The 15,878-nt window shown below is 46.2% G+C and overlaps 1 long non-coding RNA gene across 1 annotated transcript in view; it reads left to right on the forward strand.

Moving 5' to 3' along the window:
* Positions 1-532: 532 nt before the first annotated feature.
* The window catches only part of LOC114636685, a 33,814-nt gene continuing 18,468 nt past the window's right edge, over positions 533-15,878 (forward strand). The window contains exon 1 of the long non-coding RNA XR_003713658.1: positions 533-1,065. This is a non-coding gene — a long non-coding RNA (uncharacterized LOC114636685). The remainder of the gene's footprint in view (positions 1,066-15,878) is intronic.

Consider the following 15,878-nt stretch of genomic DNA (forward strand, 5'->3'; position numbering starts at 1 on the left):
TGGTAAAAGATCCTTTTAAAATACTTTAACCCTATATACCACCAAGGCTAAGTGACTTTAAAATAATTAAACTAAAAAAAAAAAAAGGAATGCTTTTTAATGAGCAACAAAATGTGTTGTTTTTCACAGCAAGTTGAGGCCTTCTGTTGGCAGAGGGAAAAAGCAAAGTTCATTGTAATAAGGGAGTTCTCTCTCCAAGCAAATTGTAAACTGCAGTTTGGCACCAATCTAGGTCTCAGTCCTTTTTAGAGCAAAAATAATAAGCTCTTTTATTTGCATGATATATTACACTGCACAATCTTTTGATATACATTAGCTCACTTGATGAAGTGTTCAATTTTTCGAAGGAAGAGAAACCACAAAACAGGATGATCTCTTTTAGCTTGGGTGAACACACATGCTACTAGACAGCTTTCCCTCACTGCTCCCCACCCCCACTCCCTAAGTTCAACATAGTACGAAAATGAGGAAGGGAGGGTACTTTTTATTTTAAGGTCAGTCCTTTAGGGTCAAAGCTCTTCCCTCAGAAATGATTGAGCTTGGCGCCTCTCTCTCTCTCTCCACACACACACAATAAGCTCTTCTGTGGGGGCAATATGGGTAAACTAGCGCTCATCAAAGGAGCGGATCAAAGACCAGAGTAAAAAGAAAGACTAAAGGAATTGGGAGTTACCCAAAATAAGACTCAGGGGACATGATTACTATCTTCACTCTAAACAGCTGCCCACGAGGGAAAATAAGTAGAAAGACCGGAGACCTATAACCAAATCCATCCAGGACCAGACTGGGTTACTTTGGAACAGTCTTAGGACGGAGAGCCGTCCTAAACCGTTCGCCAAATTATTAGGGTATTATTTGGGATTTTAAAAGATACTTCCATTCCGAATAGGTAAGAGTAGGGGGAAACCTGATGACTCTCAGTTCTCTTCGCTTTGGAGGATGTTTTGGGGTTCACCTGTCTACCTGGGAACCCCTTCCCCTGCTGTGCTCCAAGGTTGTCCGCGGTTCCCCGTCTGAGGTTCGAAACCTGCCGTAGCCGCCGGGTGCTGGCCGGGCTCCAGGCAGGTGAGTTCCCCCCGCCCCGGGACGCTGGCAGACAGCTCCAAGCCCACGGAGCCCACGACTCCCGGTCCTCCGCTGCTGGGACCCAGACAAATCTCTCTGGCGACGCGTCCCACCAGCCCGAAAGAGCCTCGGCACTGGGCCCGAGCCAGGCTTCCCGGTTCCGCCCCAAGCCCTGCTGCCCACTCGGAAGGGGCCCTGTGCGGGGACTCGCGCGCCGCGCCCCCGGCCGAACCCCGCGCGTCAGGCCGCCGCCGGACACTGGGCCCGAGCGGATGCGGCGCAGGCCGCCGGGGTTCGGGCCGGGTTGACACGACCGCCCGAGGGCCGCAGACACGGACACCGGGGTCACCGGGCGGGGACTCTCTCCGGCCCGTGGCCGTATGGCGGGCCCCTCAGGGCACGGCCTCGGCTGGCGGCGGCAGCGAGGCGCTTACCTGAGGGCGACAGCGGCGCGGGGCGCGGGGCGCGGGGCGCGGGGCGCGGGCGGCTCGCTCACTCCCTTCCAGCCGCCATGTTTCCGCTGCGCAAGGAGCGAGCGAGGACGCCGGCAGGGGCGGGCGGCGGCTCAGGAGAGCGGCTCGGCTAAGGCGGCGGCGGGCGACGGGGGGCTCCACCGAGACGCCGGCGGCCGGGGGGCGGGGGGCGGGGGCGAGAGCTGCCCAGCCCCGCCCGCCACAGACTCCTGCCGCGAGGTGGCGCGCGCCGCGGCCGTTGGGCTCTTGCGCGCGCCGGGTGGCGGGAAGGGGCGACCCCGGCTCGCGCCTTCCTGCGGCCTCGCGACCGCCAGCCCTAAAAAGAGCCCGGACCCACTGTATTGCTCGCGTCTCCCAGACAAGTGAATAACGTCCTCTGAGGTCCCAGGTTCGAATCCCGTCGGCCCTCAGCCCCCACCCGGCTGTTGGCCGACTGTGGAGTGACCTTAAAAGAGTTCCTTCGCACCTTTTCTCTTTTTCCAGTGCGCAGGCAAGAGAAATACTATGCGTAGAAAATGAGTGCTCCCCAAAAGGGCGCGACAGCACTAAGGAAAGCAGGCCTTCTATTTTGCCCCGGAGTGGGCTTTGAACCTTAGCGGGCTAGGTACGATGACCCGGGGTTCTTCCAGTGATGCTTTCCCACCCCCCACACAATTGGGTTTCGTGAATGTCTTGTTTTAGCCCGAGGAAACTAAAGTCCTAGGAGGTAGAGTTACTTCTCCAAGGTCACACAATTTCAAAGGCTGTGCTCGTGCCTGAGGGGCAGGTGTTGGGGGAAGAGCTGATTGATTTTTATCAACTTGAAACAAATCTGCACTGATCTCGGAAGTCCGAATCTCTGTTGCGGAATTGTCTCCATCAGATTGGCCTGTAGGCAAAGTCTGTCTCTGCATTTTCTTGATTAAAGATTGATGTAGGAGGTGCTACCCCGGGGCAGGTGGTCCTAGATGTGGTCTAAAGACAGCACGAAGGCCACGAAGAGCATGCCAGGAAAGCAATATTCTCCCATAGCCTCTGCTTCAGTTCCTGTTTCCACGTTGCTGCTCTGACCTCCCTCAGAGATGAACAATGTTGTGGAAGTGTAAGCCAAATAAACTGTTTCCTCTCCCATGTTGCTTTTGGTAGTGGTCTTTATCACAGCTATGGAACTCAAACCAGAACAGGAGGGTCCCAGGAAAGCAGCTCACTCCATCTGGCTCCTAAAGAAAGCTACGAGGAAAGGCGTCTTAGGATAAGGGAAGGCTATCCGGAGTCCAAGAGGCTCTGGGAATATGGTGGTGTAGCTGTTAGAGGGGGAAAGGAAGCTAAAGCATAGGCGTTCCTTGCACATCTAGATTAGAGCTTCAAGCTGTTTTTTTTTTTTTTTGAGTCCATGGTAATGTGCACCTCAAGACTCAGGGTGCCCCTAAGATCTTTTCAGGGGGGTCAGTGAACTGAGGTGCCTTTTTTTTTATTAATGCTTTGTTGGAAGCCCAGTGTGAAGATCCTTGTGCCCACAGCTCTCCAGGAAAAACTAGAAATGTTAAGCCAGTAAGCAGCATCCCTCTATGGTTTCTCTGCATCCACTCCTGTCTCCTGGTTCCTTCTTTGCTTGAGTTCCTGCCCTGACTCCCCTCAGTAACAGGCTGTTGCCTGGAAGTGTAAGCAAAATAAAGCCTTTTCTCCTCAAGTTACTTTGACCATGGTGCATGTTTCCTCACAGGACAGTAAGTAATCCAAGTTTACCCATTGAGTAGCCTGTGATCAAAAGTCTGAGGGGCTGAAAAGGCTAGCCATGGTAGCCATGGAGCACAGTGGTTGGTTATAAACTATGAGGGCACTCTCTCTGCCTTCTGTTTCCTTCACTTTCAAATGTAGAGGCACTCCCAACCCTTGAGAGCTTGAGACAGAAAGTCACCAGCTCAAATCCAGCCTGGGCTACATAGTGAGATCCTGGTTCAAAAACAAAGCAATAAGACAAAGAGTAGAGAGCCCCTTAGGGAGTGTCAGACATACCTGGCTCCAGTTGTTACAAGGCTTACCTCAGAGCCTCTGGCTTCTATCACCAGCCCTCTGCTCAGACTTTCTCTTCTTCAGCTGCGATTCCACTATACAGTTCTGTACAGAGCCCATCAGCTTCACAGTGTAAGGAGTAAAGCAGCAACTTCCCTGAACCTTCTCTGTCTTAGTTCAGCACTTCAGGTACTGCCAGACTGACAGCCATCTGGGGTAAAACTATGGTAGTTGTATTAGCCTCCTTTCTGCCACTGTGACAGAGTGCCTGAGAGAAATCAAAGGAATGTTTGGCCTTAGCATTTCAGAGGTTTCCATGCATTGTTCCTTCACCTAGCTAACTGTGTATGCATTCATGTGTATGTGTTCATATGTATGTGTATGTGCCTGTGAATACCTGTAGAGGCCAGAGGTTGACATCCAATGTCTTTTCCTATTGCTTTCCATCATATTCATTGAGCCTAAGACCTCACTCATTAGCTCGGCTGGCTAGTCTGTGATGCCCAGGGATCTGCCTGTCCTCACTCTCCCAGCCCTGTGTTGGGATTAGAGATGTATGCCAGCAACTGTGCCAAGGTTTTGTGTGGGTGCTTCATGATTTCGCAGCCAGCACTTTACCCACTGGGCCATCTTCCTAGTCCCTACTCATTCGCTTTTATGTGTGCGGTAAGGATGCAATAAGAGAGCTCATTTTTATAGCAAAAGCCTATTCCCCAGACCTATTAAGTTATGAATCTGTCCGCTGATTTATCCATTCATGAGGTTAGATCCTTCATGATCCAATCACCTCCCACAATGTCCCACCTCCGAACATTGCTGCACTGAGGACCAAGACTTCAGTACATTAACTTTTAGGAGTTATTTAAGTTGCAAACCATAGTGGTGGTTTTGAAATGACTTCCTTTCCTTATCCAGATCCAATAAAGTAGCTATAGGGGCTGTAACCTGAATCCAGGTTGTGTCCTGTCCTGCTCGCCGCCCACAGCAGCCAGACCCTGGCAGCATGTCTCCTGGTTCATAAAACTTAATAAGACCTCACTCATTAGCAATGGGCCACAATCCAAACTTCTCAGCCTAGCATTCAAGGCTCTCCGGGGTATAACCACAGCCTTCCTTTCTAAATTTATTCCCCACTATACTTCTTTCTTCTTCTTCGATAGACTTGTTTCTAATTTGTCCTCTGTGTACACCAGGCTTCCCCATAAGCTTTCCATCTTAAAACATGTTTCTCTCAGTCACCATGTGCCAAAGTCCCCACCTGACTCAGTACTGCCTTCATGCAGTTTTCCATGATGTTGAATGTCAAAGCATTCTCCATTGTTTACTAGAAGCCAGACACTCATTAGGTGTTTCACTGTCTTAACTCATTCATGGGACACTGACCTCTCACAGCAGATCTGTGCAGTAAGTAGTGTAACGATTCATATTTTGTAGGTAAGAAAACCGAGACATGCCGGGCAGTGGTGGCGCACGCCTTTAATCCCAGCACTTGGGAGGCAGAGGCAGGCGGATTTCTGAGTTCAAGGCCAGCCTGGTCTACAGAGTGAGTTCCAGGACAGCCAGGGCTACACAGAGAAACCCTGTCTCGAAAAAACAAAAAAGAAAAGAAAGAAGAAAAGAAAGGAAAGGAAAGGAAAGGAAAGGAAAGGAAAGGAAAGGAAAAGAAAAGAGAAGAAAACCAAGGCACAAAATAAGTGGGTTGCCTCAGGGTCTGCCCATACCAGTGTAGCGCTGGTAAGTGGTGGCCACACAAAGGAACCTAAGCCGTCCTGTTCAGAGCACCCTTTCTCAACTACTGTTGGAACTGGAGATGATTTTCCATCTCCCATTAGCTCTCGCTGCCTGCCAGAGATCTTCTCTAAGGGCTTTAATACTTTTTGTCTCGTCTCGTTGGGTAGCATGATTTATTTTTCCTGCATATACAGTAAGTTTCTTAAAAGAATGCTTTTAATCAGTGCCTAATCTGCAACAGAATCTGGTAGGCAATTCATAAATATTTCCAAATGAATGACTATATGGTAGAAGACTAGTAAGAAGAAACGAGTGATCTGGAGCAGGATCACCAAGCAATTGTCCTCGGGCTTAATCTGACCCCTCTATTTGGGACAGAAACTCAAAATGGCTTGACTTTTAAAAATTTGAAATTTTGTCATTGATTTATTTATTGTGTATACAGGGGGAAGAAAAAGAGAGAGAGAGGAAGAGGAGGAGAGAGTAGACACACATGTGCCACAGTGTGCATGCAGAGCTCAGAGGTCAATTTTTAGGGAGTTTGTTCTCTCCCCCCACCCGATTTGAGGCAGGCTCTCTGCCACTGTTTCTATTACTATAGTTGCTGAATGCTGCAGGCTAGCTGGCTTGAGAACTTCCAGCTCACTCCCCTGTCTCTGCCTCCCTGAGGTCACAGCACATCCAACATTGTACACGGGCCTGGGGAATTAACTCAGGTTGTCAGGTTTGCACAGAAAATGCTTTCACCTGTTGACCCATGTCTCTAGCTTTGTTCTTACATTTTGAATTGTTGAAAGAAAAAAAAGCATACTGGCATACACCTGTAATCCCAGCCCTTGGAGATGAAAACAGAAGGATCCGAAGTACAAGGCTGTCTAGCCTTGGCTTCATAATGAGGTCTAGGCCAGCCTGTCTCAAAAAAACCACCTGAACAGACAGAAGGAATCAAGGAAAGAGTAGAACTTTACAGCATAAGGAAGCTCATGTGATGGAATTTTTTTCACAGTTTAGTTATACTTTTCATGTTAAAAAGTAGTATAAAACATTTCCAGAGATCAATCAATGGAGTTTGACTTTTGAATAAAAGACTCCACTTTAGCCACAAAAGATTTCATGTATAGGCAGTGTGCTATGGGGAAATAAAAGTCCTGAGACTCTAGCTCTGCTGAGATTGCTGTGGATGTAAATATCATTCAGAATCCAACTTCCTTGTGGGGGACTGAAGCGTGTGGGGTGTGCTTGTGGGATGGGGTGGGGCACACATTCACCAGTGTGCCCGTGGAGGCTAGAAGACAATTGGTGGAGTTGTTTCCCACCTTTCTATAACTTCAAATACTCATCCGAGATTTAGCTATTTCTACAAAAATGAGCGTACCCCTCTTGCTTTTATCTCTGATAAATGATAAAATTATGCCTAGCAAAGAATTGCCACAAAACAAACTTATTTATGATGTAAATGTTTGATTCACATACCTATTTAATAGACTTATCCAGGGTCACATGATGATTTTTCAAGCAAGAACAGATTGCAAGTCGAAAAGGTTTAAAACCATGCAGCTCTCATGTCGTAAGATGTGTACTGATGGACGGAGCCTTGGAAAAAGTCCATCTAACCCATGCTTGGGGCACTCAAGCTGATTACTTGTCTTACTCTGTGGCCAGGCCCTGGCATATCCTCCCGGAGGGAGGACGGGTGCTGTTCTCTGTCCAAGGATCCTTCTGTGTAAGGTGGGTAACCCCCATTCTTGGGAAAGCAGAGTAGACACAGTGTGTCTGGATATCGATCTGCATCTCTGAGTCTTACATACTCTTTCATTCAGTGGAGATTTAGCTAGTATCTACCACCTAGGTTACAAGGATAGTTACAGCCTGAATCTGAGGAACTCCTTGCCAGGAGGCAAATCTGTAAATAGCTATGGCAACAGTACTGTTGCTGCATAAGCAGTTAACACAAATTAGCAACTTCAAACAATGCCTACTGATGAGCTCCCGAGGTTAAAACTCGGGCCATTGTGACCAGGTTCTCCTGAGCTCCCGAGGTTAAAACTCAGGCCATTGTGACCAGGTTCTCCGCTCTGTGTGTCCAGGCTGAAGCCAAGGAGCCTCAGTGAGGGAAAGGTCTGCTTCCAGCACCTTCGAGTTGTTGGCAGAGTTTGTTTCTTTGTGGTCGTTACTCACTGTTAACTGAGAACTGGTTTAGGTCCTTGCCATGAGCGCTCTCTCATCAACAGAGCCTCTTGTACATTTCCTTACCTGCATCCTTTGAATTTCTCTGATCTCCTGTAAACTGGCTATGTCTGTAACCTCTCTGTCTAGGCTGAAGGCTGCTTCAGAGCCAGGCTCCTCATTCACACCTGTAGTTCCAGTGCTCACAGAGCAGCAAGGAGGATTCTGAACTACTTTGCTAAAAAGTCACTAAAACTACACATCATCCTTTTGGTCCCTGCTTTTCTCTCAGATCCAGCTCAAAACATCTCTGACATGTCTTTTTACAATAGTAAAAGAGAGGCTCCCTGCTTCCTCCTCTGAGTGGTCACTTAGTAAGCACCGGTGGCTTATGAAATGTATTACATTGTAGTATTTTAAGCGAGACTGGTTTCCTTGGACACACGAGTTTCATTTATACTCCACTTAGTATCCCAGGATACAGCCATCATAGATGTCATTAATTGTTTAATGTTTGGATTTTTTAAAAGGGAGATCAATGGGCTTTAAGGCTTAGGAAGCAGCTGGAGAGAGAAGCTGGACAGATGCTGTGACCTTGGGGTCAGAAGTAAGAACACAGGCAATAGAGAATGTGGGAATGAGAGAAATTAATCAAGCTCTTAAAAAAACCAAACAAACAAAAGGAAGGATGCTAGGAAGCCATGCTATTTGTATTACATTAAAGAATTAAATCTGGCAGCGCCTTCTAGAAGACTAGCGAACAGGAGTGGCTGTTGTGTTATTGCCAACTGAAAGTCAGCATTTTACTTTGATTGTGTTCTTAACAATCTCAGGGCAGAGCTGGCAAAGGCAGCAGAAAAGCATGGCTTCTTCCCTTTTTAAAGAAAGGGAGTAGGGGAAGGAGAGGCCTGGACACGAGCTGGCCTCCTTCAGGATTCTGATAATACCCAGCTCACATCTTCCTATGTGTCTTTTGTGACTGCTTTTCTGCTTTGAGGCTGTCTGAGGTCATTACAAGGGCAGTTTAGACCTATCATCTGCTTTCCAAATTTGGACTTGAAGGAGGGTTGGAGGTTTTTAAAATATGATTTACTAGGAACTCTGAACCTACTGTCTCCTCACAGAAGACCGTGATGTGACCTGGCAGGTCCAACACAGTGGAGAGTGCATTAGCACTGACTCCATGATATACTACAGGACAAGAACAAGCACCTTATTAATGCCTCTCCAAGCCCCAGCCTCTCTGTGTCTGCTCATCTATAAAGTAAGAACAGTGTGCCTACATCACGATTTGGTAAATGTGACCAAACAGTGGCTCTCAGTTATTCTTTGAGGGACCATTAGGATGGACTGTTTTGTTTGGAAGTACTCTCACTGTGTAGGCTGCCCTTGGACTCTCTGTGGAGCCTAGGTTGCCTTGAACTAATGATCTTCCTGCCTCTGCCTTCTGAGTACTGAGATTGCAGGCTTGTGCTACTATAGCCCTGATTTTATTTTTTATTACACCCATTAGACTCATCCCTCCTTCTCCATCTATACCTCTCTGCCAGCTTCATCCTCAGGCTCCCATCAGAAACATGTAGACACATCCTCTGTCAAAAGCTAACCAGATTCTGATGCTGGAACTGGATGTGGCTTGGACTGCCAATACGCATGCCTGAGTTTAGGGACCTCAGAGCCCACATGTTTACTGAGGAGCTGATCCTCTCAGTTACTACAGAGTGGCTCCATGTGTAAGACCCTCAGGGGAGATGCCACCATAGCATGTATTTTTCAAGGAGTTTAGAATCCAGTAGAGACAGACTATGAACACAGGGAAATGTAAGTACCACGACAGGTATGTAATCAAAGTGCTGTTATATGTAGAAGAGAAACCCAAGAAGGGTTACAAAGACAGGTAGGATTTTAAATGGACCTTCAACAATTGTGAAGAAGAGTTGATTAGGGGCTTGGGGTGGAGTTAAGAGAGTGGGGCCTTGTGTGGAGAGTTTATAATAAGAAACACAGAACTAAAAGGATCAATTAGAAGGTGACAAGAGGATTTATGTGGGCAGAACAGAGGGTCTGGGTAGAGGAGACCTAGAACCAAGAGCTAGTTATGGAGAATCTCAAATGTCAGCTGGGAATTCCAAAGGTAGAATGAGTGAGCAGTGGGATGGGCAGATGCAGGGAACAGATGTGTATGGTGTTTGGTTAACTTTGCCAGGCTCTTGTTGTTGCCTTTGCCTGGAATGCCCCTGATCATCTCTCCTGACAACACTCTGCATCCTATGGCCTACCACAATGCCATCTCTCTCTTTTAAGAAGCCTTGGCCTGTCCTCCAAGCCACCCAGGCTCTCTCTTAGCTCTCAGTGACCACAGCTTACCATCTGACTCTTTCCAATAGCTTTATCACAGTGAATGTGGCAGGCAGGGATTGTAATCTACCTTTTCCAAATCCTACAGGTGTCGGTAAGTGATTTTAAGCCTAACAGAGTCCTCTTGAGTACTCTGCCTACAACTTCTGGGTACAAGGCCACCATGATGCTAAAACGTCACTTAAGTTAACCAGTAAACGTGGTAGACAGATCATAGATTTGGATATCTTTACTCGAGAATATCATCTATTAAGGGGTACGTTAGAATTCAATTTACCAGTGAGGCCCAGAGAGATGCAGTAAGGTCGTATGGTAAGGTAATGTTTGGAAATAGAGCATGTGAAAAGTTCACCACGAGGTCTAACATACACCAGACACGTAAACCTGTCTACCTCCCCAGACTCTTGAACTCTCGACCTCAAGCTGCTTGTAATTCCTCCTACACTTAAGCAGACTTCATTCCGTTTCTGCATTTGCCATGCCTGGCTGGAACTTTTCTTCTTTCAGCTGTCTTCACTGGGTTTACGCCTACTCATGAATGACGAGTGCCTTCCCTGGAAATGTTGAGTGTCTCTTGCATTCTCACCTGGGGATGGGGCAAATGGCTCGCCTCTTGCTGTCCTGGTAGCCTGGACACATACTTCCATTGCTTAACTAAAATGTGCTGTCTGTTGTTGTTTCTGTCTTCTGCTATGCAGGTTCACTCTGTCCCTGGCACCTCACACTTGGAATAGCATTGTTGCTTAGTAGACGTTTATGGAATGGAGGTACACAGCAGGACCCTCTGCCTCCCAAGCCACAGGCCAGAGAAGCAATTTCCTTATTGTTGTCCTGTAACACCAACCCATTAGATATGTAGACTCAGATAACAGGACTGCTTAGTAGAGACAAGCCAAGCACTGGGTCTCACTGTTTACCTAAAACAAACACCTCTCTCTCTCTCTCTCTCTCTCTCTCTCTCTCTCTCTCTCTCTCTCTCTCCTCTTATACAATACTAAATAAAAATAGTTCCAGGAAGCTATGTGGTTGAGAAACTCCAACGCTGCCTAAGCTCTTAGATCAAGGCTGTTACTGTTGGGCAGCTGGTCATTAATCCAACATGCCTTTTCTCTGTGCTTTGGTTTTGTCCCCTTCTAAAGATACTGATCCTTTTTGTCCTTGGTTGCCCTCAAGTCTGCTGCTAGCTGGTAACTGGAAAAAATAATAACTTGACAGCAGTTAATGTTAAAATGATCTACAGTTATCAGTTGACTAAAGGTTCACTGTGCTCCAGGCTTGTGATGGTAACCAGATGGCTAGAGTCTTCAGCTATAAAAAACAGGAGAAAGAACACCTACCTTACCAGATTACTGAGGAGTGAGAGAAAATAAAACAGGGGCAGGATTCCACAGGGCCATGGTATAAGACGTACTCCCTCCAGGTCACAAATCAGAGTCCTCACACTCTCCTCTGCCTGGCTGTGCTATGTCTGGGTCATCAAGTGTTAACCTAGGTGTCATATATAGAAAGAGGAATAGTGACCAATTGACACCTGGAAGCAAATAACCAGCTAAGAAATCTGGACATGAGACTTTCTAAGAAATAGATGAGCTATTTGAGACTATTTATCCTGCATAACTGAGTGTAGTATGGCAAGGCCTAAAGACTCCAAAAAACTGAAAACAAATGTGGGAAGGATTCAGCTTGTTCACTTCTGTAGACATTAATGCTATTGGGCGCTGGGAACTGAGGATTCAAAGAAAAGTGAAATACAATACCTGTCCTTGAGGCTTATAGACCTCAAGGACCAAGACAAGGCCAAAGAGGCTCTTGCAGAAAGCCATAGAACATACTACAGAAAGTAGAGAAAAGAGTATTTTGCTAGAAGAGAATGAGCAAGCTTCCCTGGAGAAGTGACATTTGAAGAAGCCTTACAGGAAAATCATGATTTCTTTAGGCAGAAAGAGAGAGACAGGGCATGACGGCAGCAAGCACAATGCACACAAAGACACAAAAGCATCCTTTTGGGAAGCCTCGGGGCTCTGGAAGAGTGGGGCAAAGTGGGCACATCAAGTCTTTTTAGAACCCAGATTGTCAAAGGTCTTCGTTGTTCAACTAAACAGTTTGGACTGTTTACCTCAAGTGGCTCTATTCAAGAGCCATCAGAGGTGTTCAGCAGGATACTTGATTTTAAAAGTGAAGCTTTAGCACAGACTGCTGTCAGGGCTGTTCAAAAGAGCTACATACCAGAGACAGGAAGGGCAGAGAACACACAGTGAGCCTTGGACTTGTCACAGTTCAACTTGAGCCTGTTCTTCAAACTTTCTTTTTTTTTTAAAAAAAAACTATTTATTTATTTATTTACTTATTTATTTATTTATTATATGTAAGTACACTGTAGCTATCTTCAGACACCCCACAAGAGGGCATCAGATATCATTGCAGATGGTTGTGAGCCACCATGTGGTTGCTGGGATTTGAACTCATGACCTCTGGAAGAGCAGTCAGTGCTCTTAACCACTGAGCCATCTCACCAGCCCCTCTTCAAACTTTCAAAACCTCTTGGGTTTTCGGCTTATATGTTGCAATATGGGGAGAACGCACCCAAGCTGAAAAGATGAAACAGGCTTCTGAACACCAACATGATATTTTAAAAGTTTCACATTCTAGAGTTCTGGATTAAGGCTGCCCAACCAGGAAAGTCCTTGCAAATATTCCAAAATAGAAGAAACTCTGAAGTCTGAGACTTCTGTTCCCAAGTATTTTAGATAAGAGGTATTCAGCCTGTATGACACCCACTTTATCAAGTACTCTACAAAAGTGACGTGAGCTGCCCCTAGTTTTGGTTTTGTTGCTGTGCTAAAAGACCTGGACAAAAAGCAACTTAATGGAGAAAGGGCTTATTTTAGCTCACAATTCCAGGTCACACTTCATTACTGGGGGCTGTCAAGGCAGGAACTTGAAGCAACTGGTCATAGTACACACATAAGCAAGAGTGGAGAGAACTCAGTGTGTGTATGTGAAGTTCTCAGTGAGCTTTCTCTGCTGCTCTTCAGGGCTTCAGGGCTTGGAACTAGAGAAGGGTGCTGCCCACTTCAGGCTAGGTCTTCCCATGTTAATTAAAGCAGTCCACGTAATTACTGCTGGACGTGCTCACAGGCCACCCTTTCCATTCCTGCCAGACATAACCACAGGCTAGTCTTTTCCTAGGCAGTTCCTCACCGAGGCTGTTTTCCTAGGTGATTCAAGGTATGTGCTCAGTAAGCGAGTATCACCTCCCTTTCCCTTCCTCCTAAAAGGCAGATCAGACAGAGTTCTGCTCATTGAAGTTTAGAACTGTGGCCAAACAATGGCAGACATTCCCTTGGAAGGGCTGAATACACTCATGAATACACTCAAGAAGGGTACTTATTTTGTAGAAAGGGAGTTGAACAAGATAAATCTCTAAAATTCATTTCTTGCTCTTAGAGTCCATTTCTGCCACCTCAGAGTCCCAGTACTTGGGAGATTGCCAAGAGCCTGGGAGATTTCAGTGTTGATCTTGGACCAAAGGGAACTTGTCTTACTTGAGTGAGCATCCATGACTGTGGTGTAGAATCTGGAAAGACCCACTGTAATCTTACCAGTCTCTTGAAAGTAACAATAGTACAGAAGCAAGAACGGTGGGTTGGGCTTGAAGGGCTGCACTCCTGAGTTGGAAGTTAAGCTCTGTGGGCCTGAATGGGTTGTGGTTGTGTCTTGGCCTTGATTTCTCCATCAGAATCCAACTTTGATTCTAACCATTTGGGATTCTGGGAATCTAAGTTATTAAGATCTGAAACTCTGGCTGTATAAACATCAGATAGTCCCAAGTGTTCCTACAGTAACTCTATGGCTCCTAGTTTATACGTGTGTCTCAGCCTCACAGAGTTCATTTCTATCAAACACACTTCCAAGATGTGTCGCACACACTGGGGGCAAGACTCACTTGACATTCTTCTTAGAATCAAAATTTGGGAATTCAGTGTATTTCAATTCTCCGTGTTAACTTAGCTGCAAATAGGATTATTTCATATTTCTGGTTGAGAGAGAAAGCACTTTCTCCAGTATGGCACGAAAATAAAAATGTCAGTCATCTGTCACAGAAGGGAGAGATTGCTTTATCCCTGAGCTAACTTCAGGGCACAGAAGCTGCCTCATTTGGAAGCAGACAAAGACACAGACTAGGTATAGGACAATGTTGCTTTTGTGCTACACTTCCCTTCCTGCTCTGGAATATTCCTGCCAGCTCCTCTGATGGAAGCTGTCCCTCCCCATCTCTGGTAGAAAAAACATCTCCATTTGCAAAGCTTTCCTTGCACTTTTGAATGTTACAGCATTGATCATAGCACTTGATGGTTAGTGCCTGTGATTTCAATTCTCCTCGAAAGGAAAAGGCCAATAAAGTTTGATGACCTTCGGAATCCTAGGTCATGTTATGCCTGTGGAGTAGCTGTTATTTCCTGTTTAACTAAGAAAAATAAAATGGCTTGGTCAAGGTCAAATGGCCAGTAAGTAACTGAGTCTGGCTTTGAATTGGGCTGTTTCGGGTTATGAAATGTGATTGAGATTATTCATGCCCTTTTCTTGTTTTCTTGACATCTCTGTAACCTGAACTCTTAGTATTTGGCCAGCCTTTGGTAGATATCAATTACCGTTGATGAATGACAACCCCATTCTGCTCAATCAGCCAACAGAGATTTCCTGAATGGAGCAAAGCTTTCAGGGAGCTACAAAGGAAAGCGTAATTAGGTGGGGATCAAGCTAGCCTTTCCTTGACTTGCAATGAGCTAGAGATATCTGCTTTGAACTAAATGCTCTCGTTAGCCTTTTTGGTGTCTCTGCTCAGTAGGAGGCTGTGGTACTCTTTTGACAGGGCCGGCTGGCACGGTAGACTTGTTTAAGCCAAATTAACTTCACATCTTTCTAACAATCCCACTTTAAGGTCTTCATGTGATAGGAGAAGCAGGAGTCAAAAAACAAGTGTCACTCATTTGAAAAGAACTGTGATAGGCACTGCACAAGACTGAGAGCGGAATGGGGGGGGTTCATTCTGCCTTCAGGAATTAGAGGTTCAGCTGTTGTTTTAAGAGAATTAAGGAAATATTCAGGGGGGAGGTGACATTTGAGCTAAGATTCAAAGGACAATCAATTTTGTTTATTTTCCAAGGAGAGAAAAGAAAAGGCCATTCCTGGGGGGAACATACAAAGGGAAGGGAGTGTCCCCTGGAAGCACCAATGTTCTTCTTTGGTGACACATCAACTATGAGGAGACACTGGCAAAAGGAGAGAGAAGGATGTTTAGTCGGGCCAGGGAACCTGGAGTCTTGAATGTCTAAGGACTAAGATAGATTTTGTAGATCTCCAAAGACATTCCAGTGTCCCCTGAACTACAGCTTCTAAGTGTCACCTAAGTTTGTATTTTTCATCCCCAAAGTCCTGACACTAAGCAGAGTTAGCAGCAGTGGGAATGTGGTGGAAATTGAAATTCTGGATTCTGTCTGACAGGTCTATTTAACCCCATTGGCTGCTGCCTCTCCATAGGCTTTCTCCTAAGTAAGGCAAACTAGCATCTATATGTACACGGGCCTGGATGTGTATATGTGTCACACATACACACACACATTGAATGTGCCCCAAATATGCTTAGTAGTTTTGCCAGTGAAATCCCCTAGAAGGTTTACCTCAGCTTCTGCAGTGAGCAGGTTGTTGAGTCAATCACATATCATCTCACTTCTTTGTTCTGCAGTCATAGCTTGTGTCATTCCTTCCCTGTCAGTGTGTGTGTGTGTGTGTGTGTGGCTTGCTTCTAACTGGTAGACTCAGCATACGTGGAAGGATGGAGGGGTAACAAAGTCATTTCCCATAAAAGCATGGTACCTGTCTTTCAGAGTCTTAACACCTGTCTTAACGCCTTGTTGGCTTTGAAGAAGCCAGCTGCCATGTGCTGGGCTGCCTCTGATGGAGACCTCCTAGGCAAGGAACAGAGCTGAAGATGGCCAACCTGTCAGCCAACAAGAAGCCTGACCTGTCCATCCTGTGATTGGAGGAACTGAATTCTGCCCAAACCACAAGCACCATGGAAGCAGATCTCTC

Source organism: Grammomys surdaster, unplaced genomic scaffold, assembly GCF_004785775.1.
Source record: "Grammomys surdaster isolate TR1022 unplaced genomic scaffold, NIH_TR_1.0 100, whole genome shotgun sequence".
Classification (NCBI taxonomy): Eukaryota; Metazoa; Chordata; class Mammalia; order Rodentia; family Muridae; genus Grammomys; species Grammomys surdaster.